The 9,190-nt window shown below is 38.2% G+C and overlaps 1 pseudogene; it reads left to right on the top strand.

The window, feature by feature from the left end:
- Nucleotides 1–7,380: 7,380 nt before the first annotated feature.
- On the top strand, nt 7,381–8,552 carry LOC101724426 (CAP-Gly domain-containing linker protein 1 pseudogene; annotated as a pseudogene).
- The last annotated feature ends 638 nt before the right edge of the window (nt 8,553–9,190 follow it).

Here is a 9,190-nt window from a genome sequence, read left to right as displayed (position 1 = left end):
TTTGGTGCCAGGGATGGAACTCAGGACCTTGTGTTTGCAAGGCAGGCGTGGTGCCACTGGGCTACATCCCCAGCCCTACTGTTCATTTTCTTAATGATGTCATTTAAAGTTCTAAATTTTGATGGAATCTCATTTATCAATTTTTTTTCTTTTATGCATCATGTTTTTTATATCCTAGGAAATTCTTGCCTACCCTAAATTCATAAACATTTTCCCTTATAATTATTCTTAAAGTTTTATAATTTTAGTCTTTCATATTTAGGTTCATGGATCCTTTCAAGTCATTTTTATGTATAGAAATAAAGGGTTGAGGTTAATTTTTTATATACGGATACCAAGCATTCTAGTACCACTTGCTGAAAACACTCTTTTCCTCTGCTCTTGAATTGAGTTTATGTTCTATAAAATGTTACTGTTAAATAATCTTTCAAAACTCACTGGACCACATATGTGTGGTTATATTTCTAGATTCTCTGTTTTATTCCAATGACCTATATGTCTTTCCTTACACCAACACTGCCTTGATTACTGTAGCTTTAGAGGAAGTCTTAAAATTAGGTAATAAATGTCTTCCAATATTGTTTTTTTTCTTTTTACTTTTCTAGGTCCTTTGTACTCCTACATAACTTTTAAATTTCAATATCCAATTCTTCATTTATAGCAAGTATACATAGACCTGAATTTTTATATATACCTTGTGTTTTCTTTTTAATTTTATTTTATTGGTACATTTTGAGTATACAACATAATGACATTCATCATTGGAAATTTCCACCTTTACCTAATCTCTCTTGGATCATATTTTTCCCCCTTCCCCGTCCTCCTTTCAACCCCTCCATCCCTCCCTATTTACAAAGACTTTGTTTCCATTTTTTCATTTTCTCATATTAATTCCATTCCCTTCTTTCCTTTCCCCCACCCCTACCACTTCCCCTTAGCCTTGATACCTTTCCTTCCTATTTCACATTATATATTATACCTTTTAGTCCTTATTTACACTTTTTAGTTACACTAGAGAAACTTCAGTATTTATATATGTGTGTCCTATTTATTCCACTTAAGAGTATCACCTCAATGTGCATCCATTTAGCAATAAATGTCTCTAATTTCACATTTTTATGGCTGAGTAGTACTCCATTTTATTTAAAAACTACATTTTCTTTATCCAATCACCAGTTGAAGGGCAATTGGGCTGCTTCCAAGTTTTAGCTATTACAAACTGTGCTGCCATGAACATGGGTGCACATATATCACTGTGGTATGATTCTTTTAATTCTTTGGGGAAGATCCCCAGCAGGGGAATAGTTGGGTCAAATGAGACTTCCAGTCCTAGTTCTTTGAGGTATCTCCATACTGATTTCCACAGTGCTTGCACCAGTCTACACTCCCACCAGCAGTGGAGCAGGTTCCTCTTTCCCCACAGCCCCGCCAGCATTTGGTACTGGTTGATTTCATGATAGCAGCCATTCTTTCTGGGGTGAGGTGGAATCTCAGCTTTGTTTTCATTTGCATATCTCCAGTGACCAGTGATGTTGAACATTTTTTAATATGTTTATTTTCTATTTCTATTTCTTTGTGTGAGAAATGTCTGTTCATTTCAGATGCCCATTTTTGGATTAGGTCTTTAAATTTGGGAGGCCTGATTTTTTAAAGTTCTTCATAGATTCAAGATAGTAGACCTTTGCCTGAGGGACAGCTGGTGAAAATTTTTTCCCACATTGTGGGTTGTCTATTCACACTGCTGGTGGTTTCTCTTGCTGTGAAGAAGCTTTTTAGTAAGAAGAGATCCTATTTGTTGATAGTTTGTGCTAGTTCATGGGCAACTGAGGTTTTGTTCATAAAATCTTTTCCTACACCAATGTCTTCAAGAGTTCTTCCTAAACTTACTTCAAGCTGGTTTAGTGTTTCTGTTTTAATATTTAGATCTTTAATCCATTTCAATTTTAGTTTATTGCATGGTGAGAGATATCAGTCTAGTTTTAGTCTTTGGTAATTTGAAACCCAATTATTCCAGCACCATTTATTAAAGAGGCTATCTTTCCTCCAGTGAGGGTGTTTGGCTCCTTTGTCGAAGATGAGGTGGCTGAGTGTGTCTGAAGTTGTTTTGGCCTCTTCTACTCTGTTCCACTGGTCCTCAGGTCTGTTTCTTTGCCAGTACCATGCTGTTTTTATCACGGTAGCTTTGTAGTATAGTTTCAAATTGGGGATTGTAATACCCCCTGCCATGTCTCTGTTACCTAGAATTGCTTTTGCTATTTTGGGTCTCTTCTTGTTCCAAATAAATTTTTGGATTGTTTTCCCAAGGTCCATGAAGAATGCTGCTGGGATTACAATTGGGATTGCATTGAATTTATATAGCAGTTTTGGAAGTATGGCCATTTTCACTATGTTGATCCTTCCTACCCAGGAGCAGGGGGCGTCTTTCCATTTTCTGATATCGTCTTCAATCTCTCTTTTCAGAGTGATACAGTTTTCAGAGAAGAGGTCTTTGATTTCTTTTGTTAGGTTGATTCCTAGGTATTTCAGGTTTTTTGGATGCTATTGTGAAAGGAACTGTTTGCCCTATTTCTCTCTCAGTGAGTCTGTTGTTCATGTAAAGGAAAACTATTGATTTTGGTATGTTGACCTTGTATCCCGCTACTTTACTGAATTTGTTTATTAAGTCTAGAAGACTTTGGTGTTGTTATTGGGGTTTTCTATATAGAGTATCATGTCATCTGCAAATAATGACAATTTGACTTCTTTATTTCCTATTTTTATTCCTTTCATTTCTTTCTCTTATCTAATTGCCTTGGCTAATGTTTCCAAAACTATATTTAATAGGAGTGGTGATAGGAGACATCCTTGTCTTGTTCCTGATGTTAGTGTGAAGGATTTCAGTTTTTGACCATTTAGTATGACATTGGCCATTGGTTTTTCATAGGTGGCTTTCATCAGATTGAGGTAAAGACTGTCTATTCCAATTTTTTGTAGGGTTTTTATCATAAATGCATGTTGGATTTTGTCAAATGCTTTTTCTGCATCTATTGATGATATGATCAATATGATTTTTTTGCATCTATTGACCATATGATCATATGACTTTGTCCTTGGTTCTATTGATATAGTGTATTACAGTGATTGATTTGCATATGTTAAACCTTCCCTGCATCCCTGTGATAAATTCCACTTGGTCAGGGTGTATGATCTTCTTGATGATCTTATACATTCTATTTGCCAGTATCTTATTAAGGAGATTTGCATCTATGTTCATTAGCGAGATTGGCCTATAGTTGTCTTTTTTTGGTTGGGTCTTTCTCTGCTTTGGGGATCAAGGTGATGCTTGCTTCCAGGAATGAATTAGGGAGTATTGCTTCCCTTTCAATTTCATCAAAGATTTTAAATGCTAGTGGCAAATATTCCTCTCTAAATGTCTTATAGAATTCAGCAGTGAAGCCATCAGGGCCCGGGCTTTTCTTAGTTGGTAAGTTTTTAATTATATTTCCAATTTCATTGATTGATATTGGGTTGTTTAGAATTTTTGGGTCTTCTTCATTCAACTTTGGTAATTTATATGTATCTAGGAATCTGTCCATTTCTTCTGTGTTTTGTCTTATTAGCATATAGGTTCTCGAAGTAGGTATTGATGCTTTCTGGATTTATGCTGGGTCCATTGTAATTTCACCCTTTTCATTCCTAATTACATAGATTTGGGTCTTTTCTTTCCTTTTTTTGATAAGGTTGGCTAAGGGTTTGTCAATTTTGTTTATTATTTCAGAGAACCAACTCTTTGCTCCATTTTTTTTTTATCATTCTCTTAGTCTCCATTGAATTGATTTCTGCTCTGATCTTTATAATTTCATGCCTCATATTAACTTTGGGTTTGTCCTGCTCTTCTTTTTCTAGAAGTTTGAGGTTCAGCATCAGATTGTTTATTTTAGGTCACCGTGTTTTCCTAATATGAGTATCCACTGCTATGAATTTTCCTCATAAGACTGCTTTCATTGTGTCTCATAGATTCTGATATATTGCATTGTCATTTTCACTTAATTGTAGAAACTGTGTGATTTCTTCTTTAATTTCCTCTGAGAGCCATTGGTTACTCAGAAGTGTGTTATTCAGTTTCCATGTGTTTATGAAATTCTTGCAGTTTCTTTTGCTATTGATCTCCAATTTCATTGCACTATGGTCTGACAATATACAGGGGATAACTTCAATTCCTTTGCACTTACTTAAACATGTTCTATGAGAGAGTATGTGGTCTATTTTAGAGAATGACCCATGTGCAGCTGAAAAGAATGTGTATTCTGATTTTGTGGGATAGAACACTCTGTAAACATCTGTTATGTTCATTTGTTCAAGAGTTTGATGGAGTTCTACTATGTTGCTGTTTATTTTCTGTCTTGTTGATCTATCTATTTGTGATATTTTGGTATTGAGGACCCCCACTACTATTGTATTAGTGTTTATTTGATTTTTCATCTGTTAGTATTTGTTTTATATAGTTGGGTGCATTAATATTTGGTGCATATATATTAACAATTGTCATCTCTTCCTCTTAGATTGTTCCCTTTACAAGGATGTAGTGTCCTTCCTTGTCTCTCTTAATTAGTGATGGTTTGAAACCCACTTGATCTGCAAAGAGGATAGCTACTCCTGCTTTTTTGGGGGGTTCCCATTGCATGGAGTATTGTTTTCTATCCTTTAACTCTCAGTCTATGAGTTTCTTTTTGAATTAAGTGTGTTTCTTGTATGCAGTATATTGTTGTATCTTACTTTTTGACCCATTCTGTGAGTCTATTTCTTTTTGATTGGTGAATTGAAACCATTAACATTGATGGTTAAAACTGCTATGTATTGAATTATCTTTGTCATGACTTTTTCTTTTTGTTGGATTCTCCCCCTTTGCATTTAATTCCTTGTCATGCCTTATGTATACATTCTGCTTGGCTCCTGGGGTTTGTGATCCCTTTGTCTTTTCCTAGGATATTGTTCAATATTTTTTGGAGTGCTGGTTTGGTATTCATGAAGTTCCTCAGGTGCTCTTTGCCATGAAAGTATCTTATTTCTCCATCAATTTTGAAAGATAGTTTTGCAGGATACATCAGTCTGGGTTGGAGGTTGTTTTCCTTTTGGGCTTGAAATATGTTGCTCCAAGTTCTTCTTGCCTTGATGGTTTGTGTTGAGAAGTCTGCTGTGATTCTGTTGGGCTTCCCTTTGTATGTGATTTATTTCTTTTCTCTAACTGCTTGTGGAATTTTGTTCTTCTGTTGGGTTTCTGGAATCTTAACTATTATATACCTAGGTGTAGATTGTTTTTATCATGGCTAGTTGGAGTCCTATATCCCTCACTTATTTGTGTGTCAAGTTCTTTTCCCCTGCTTAGGAAGTTTTCTGCCATTACTTCTGTGAACATTTTTTATGTCATTTGCACTCTCTCCTGTTTTTTCATTGACTCCAATCAGTCTTATTTTATTCTTCTTTGTATCATCCAGCAGCTGCTGGATTGATTTCTCATGATCCGTTACTATTTTTAAATAATTTTTCTTTTCCTGGTCACTAATTGCAATCCTGTCTTCTATATCTGAAATTCTGTCTTCACATTGGCTCATTCTGCTGAGCAAACTTTCATTGGAGTTTTTTAATCTCCTGGAAATCTGTTTGTATCTGTTTCATGGATTCCATTTATTTCTTATGTTAGGATTCCATCATATTCCTGAGCTCCTCTATTTTTTTATCTGTGTCCACTCTAGATTTATTAATCATATCTTGCCCTATAGGCACAATCTCTGTTGTTATCTGACAAATTATTTCTGATTTCACTTTTTCCAGATCCTGTTTTGTTGCCAGTTCAGGGAGTCCAACTGGTTGAGCATCAGGTTGTTCCATCTCGTTTCCCTTTGGAGTTGTCTTAGGTGATTTGGATGTCTGGTTTTGAGAGTTGTTTACATGTTTTCTCATTTCAAAAGAGGCATTGAATGGCAGTTCTGGCATTTTTTTTTTTTTAAAAAAAGGATGCAGCCTACTATGCCCTTGTTGAGGCAACTTTTTGCTCACCCGGTGGTCTTCAATTCTCAGCAAGCCATGGAACAGCCTTTTGTCTGCTGTTCACCATTCCACCAATACCTGGGTTCAGAGTAGTGGCCTTCTGGATCCCTGGTTTGGGCTGTTGTCCAGGTAGGGTTCTGGCTGGGGCATGTGCACACTTGGGATGGTATCTAGGTGTGCCTCTGGCTAGGGCCTGGCCTCCTGCATAGCTGTTGTCTGGTAGGGCCTTTGACTGGGGACTGAGAACCCCAGTTGCTGGTGTCTCGGTGGGCTTCTAGCTAGGGTCTGCACCCACTTACCTATGGTATCGGGGTAGGCCTCTGCCCGTTGCTTGTGCCCCTATGCAGCTCTTTTGCTGGCAGCTTTTTGGCTCTGGCTTGTGGGCCTAAGTGGCCTGGGTTGGGCCAGGACTCTGTCTGGAAGTGTCTGCAGCCCCACTGGCTCTGGTCCACACCCAAATTACCATATCCTTAGTCCTCAGCATACTCATTAGTCTGAAAGTTTCTTGCCTTATTTTAATTTCTCCCTCCCAGTACTCTTTTCACATTCCTTCTACTTAACATCCTTTTTAATGTGCCCAATATATGCCATAGATAAATCTACAGTCTTGGGAAAAACGTGATCTTTGTTCATGCTTGTGTTCTTTCAATATAGAAACTATATTGTGTTAGTTTTTTACTTTCACGGACAACAATATGAATAAATCTTCACACTAATATTAAGTGTATAATCTATATCATGACTTTCACATGTTGCACAATTTCTACCATACTAATTTATTCTTCCAGCTTTTGACATTTGTGTCAATTCACTGCTGCTATTAACAGCTAGTGTAGATTCTTAGCCCCACATAAGGTGGAAACCAGACATGGGCCAGTTCTTGAGCTGCTTAAGACTGTTGCCACTATCTGCCTTATTTGTCAGGGTTCTCTAAAGGACAGGGCCCTCTCTGAGGTCCCAAGATGTTACCAATTGGCTAAAGCCAAAGTAAATATCTTCTGAGTAGCTGTGGGATCCCTGACATGGCTGGGCCAATTTGTACAGAAATCACAAGTCAGCAACATATAGCCCTGAGTTCTGAATGTCAGGGGCTATCAGCTTTTAGGGTTACTGGCCCTCCTTGCCACATGGAGCCAGAAACTACCAGTAGATCTCTAGAACTCTTCCAGCCACAGGAGATGGCAGTTCCCAGTGTTGTTCTCTGCTGCTAGCCACTTTCACTGTTATGAGACCTAGTTTGTGGCTACTTTGGTGTTACCAGATCTGGCTACTGAATGCTTTCAGTGCCAGCAACTTTTAGCATTACCAGCTCTTAGTGTATTGGCTGAGCATGCTGAATGAATAGGCAAAAATATGCCATCCAGAAGAGGATTTGTTAGGACTTATGCTTCAGCAAAGAGGGAACAACAGACAGAACCCAAACTGAGCAACACACAGACTAAAGGGTATGGAAAAGTTGTTTATAAAGGAAGGAAAGGTGGCCTCACATATGCACTGTATCACTTTCTGTTTGGTCTTGGGGAGAGGGACGAAGTCACAAGTCATCAAAAGCTGGAAGAAGAAAGATCTGTATTCAATAATCAGTTGTTAGAGATGAAAAAGAGAGAATCTGAGTACATAAAAGAGACCGATGAAGAGAAAGCTTCCTTGCAGATCCATCAGGATCACTAGTGCCTTGCTCACAGAGAAGGACGCCAAGCTGGGGAAGCTGAGGGATGAGGTCACAGTGCTCAAGGGAGAAAACGCCTCTGCTAAGTCCTTGCATTCAGAGTCTCGGGTCTCATAAGGTGAAGCTTGAGCTCAAGGTAAAGAACTTGGAGCTTCAGCTCAAAGAAAATGAGAGGCAGCTCAGCAGCTCCTCAGGTAATACTGATAGTCAAGCAGAAGAGGGTGAGAGAGCCCAGGAGAGTTAGATTGATTTCCTAAAATCAGTAATAGCGGACCTTCAGAAGAAGAATCAGGACCTCAAAAGGAAGGTGGAAATGATGTCGGAAGCAGCCCTCAATGGCAACAGGGACGACCTGAACAATTACGACAGTGATGACCAGGAGAAGCAGTCCAAGAAGAAACCCCGCCTCTTCTGTGACATCTGTGACTGCTTCGACCTCCACCCAGAGGACTGTCCCACGCAGGCGCAGATCTCCGAGGACCCGCCCCATTCCACGCACCGTGGCAGCCCGAGTGAGGAGCGGCTCTACTGTGAAATCTGTGAGACGTTTGGGCACTGGGCCACCAACTGCAATGACGACGAGACCTGATGCAGCGCCCAGGGTGGGGCTTTCAGAGGCACCGGCACTGACGCAGTTTGACATGAACATTGTGTGTGCGGCTTCAGGAGAACTCATATTATTTTTTACTTCATCAGCAAATCTAAGAAAATATTTTGGTCTTCAACAAATTGCCCTTTAGTCTCCCTTATAAGTTAGAATAAATAAATATTTAATAGGTGAGCTTTCACCTCTAATTTTGTTTTCTTGATTTTTAAGTTTTAAGACATGGCACCAGATGCCATTACATTTATTGTCCCTAAGAAAACTTCGTAGAACAAGCCCTTCCCCTGCAATGCCTTATCTAAGAAACTTTAAATTATGCTGTTACTTTTCATATTTGCACTAAAATATTTCCAGGCTGCATCTGCATATTTAGATATTTTTTGGTTAAACCTTGACACTAGAATGAGTTGCAAAAAAATGTACCATTTTGCATTTTCATTTACTCAGAGTATTTTATTCTTAAAGGGATATTGAGCTCTTTGCACCACCTCTTACAGTAGTGCCTTTTCTCAGGCTTGATAATACTTCGGTGTGATTATAAATCATGAAACAGGTAGGACGAGAGGAACCCCCATATTGCTCTGAGGACATTTTACAATCTATATGCTGCACGCACCTACTCAACTGTGGTATTTTCTTTATTGGTTTTACATAATTTCACACAGCTTCTATATATTACATGTATATATTTTTTGAAAATCTGTATTTTGGGGAAAAAACACAATGTGTCTTTATTTTCAGATTTTTACTATGAAAAAGAAAACACCTAAAATGATGACCAGGACAGAACAGACTAGGCCAGAAATAGCATCATGTGGCTTTACAACTGTTTTTTGTTTCCATTTTTTTTTTACCAGATCTAAATAGCTGGAAAGATTTTCTCCAATTTT

Source organism: Heterocephalus glaber, unplaced genomic scaffold, assembly GCF_053883595.1.
Source record: "Heterocephalus glaber isolate CG9 unplaced genomic scaffold, H.glaber_assembly_v1.0 deba00001538, whole genome shotgun sequence".
Classification (NCBI taxonomy): domain Eukaryota; kingdom Metazoa; phylum Chordata; class Mammalia; order Rodentia; family Bathyergidae; genus Heterocephalus; species Heterocephalus glaber.
Note: the sequence above shows the minus strand (reverse complement) of the source record. Positions and strands in the feature narration are given on the sequence as shown.